We start from the raw sequence: 599 nt of genomic DNA on the forward strand, positions 1-599 counted from the left end.
TCCCCTCCACGCACTGGTTTGGGCTTTGTTTCTGTGAAGGTAGGAGCTCTGGTGGTGCAGTGCCTAAGGCACTTGACTGCTAACTAGAAGGCTGGTGGTTCAAACCCACCAGCCACTCGGAAGGAAGGTTGGGCAACCTACTTTCGTAGTGATACCGCCTCGGAAACCCAAGGAGGGGTCTCTATGAGTCAGGTCCGACCTGACAGCAAATAACAACAACAATTACCTAGTAATCCGGTGAGAGATACAAAGACTGTGGCTAGAAAAGCCATACCAAGTAATTCACTGCACTGCAACCCTGCAGGGGAGCATGCCTGGCACGCTGGAAGAATATTGAGGAGGCCGGTGGGGCAGGAGTGGAGAGTGACAGGAAACCGGTGGGTGAAGGGGGCTGTTGCCGCATCCAGGGCTTGGCTTTACTATTGGAGGGTTCCGTGCAGAGGGCGGACAGGGTGTGAATTATATATAGAGAGGTAGTCCCTGATTTACAACCTATTCAAGTTACAATGAATCACACAACCGCCTGTTCTTTTTTGTGAGTCTTATCGTTGGTAATAATGGGTACTCTATACAGTTTTGCGGTTTGTAATTTGCTCATG

At 50.1% G+C, this 599-nt stretch overlaps 1 protein-coding gene across 1 annotated transcript in view; it reads left to right on the forward strand.

The window, feature by feature from the left end:
- The window catches only part of OPA3 (outer mitochondrial membrane lipid metabolism regulator OPA3), a 73727-nt gene that overhangs the window by 6035 nt on the left and 67093 nt on the right, over positions 1 to 599 (forward strand). The window lies entirely within an intron of this gene.

This window comes from Orycteropus afer, unplaced genomic scaffold, assembly GCF_000298275.1.
Source record: "Orycteropus afer afer isolate SDZICR_OR568_19922 unplaced genomic scaffold, OryAfe1.0 scaffold00099, whole genome shotgun sequence".
Taxonomy (NCBI): domain Eukaryota; kingdom Metazoa; phylum Chordata; class Mammalia; order Tubulidentata; family Orycteropodidae; genus Orycteropus; species Orycteropus afer.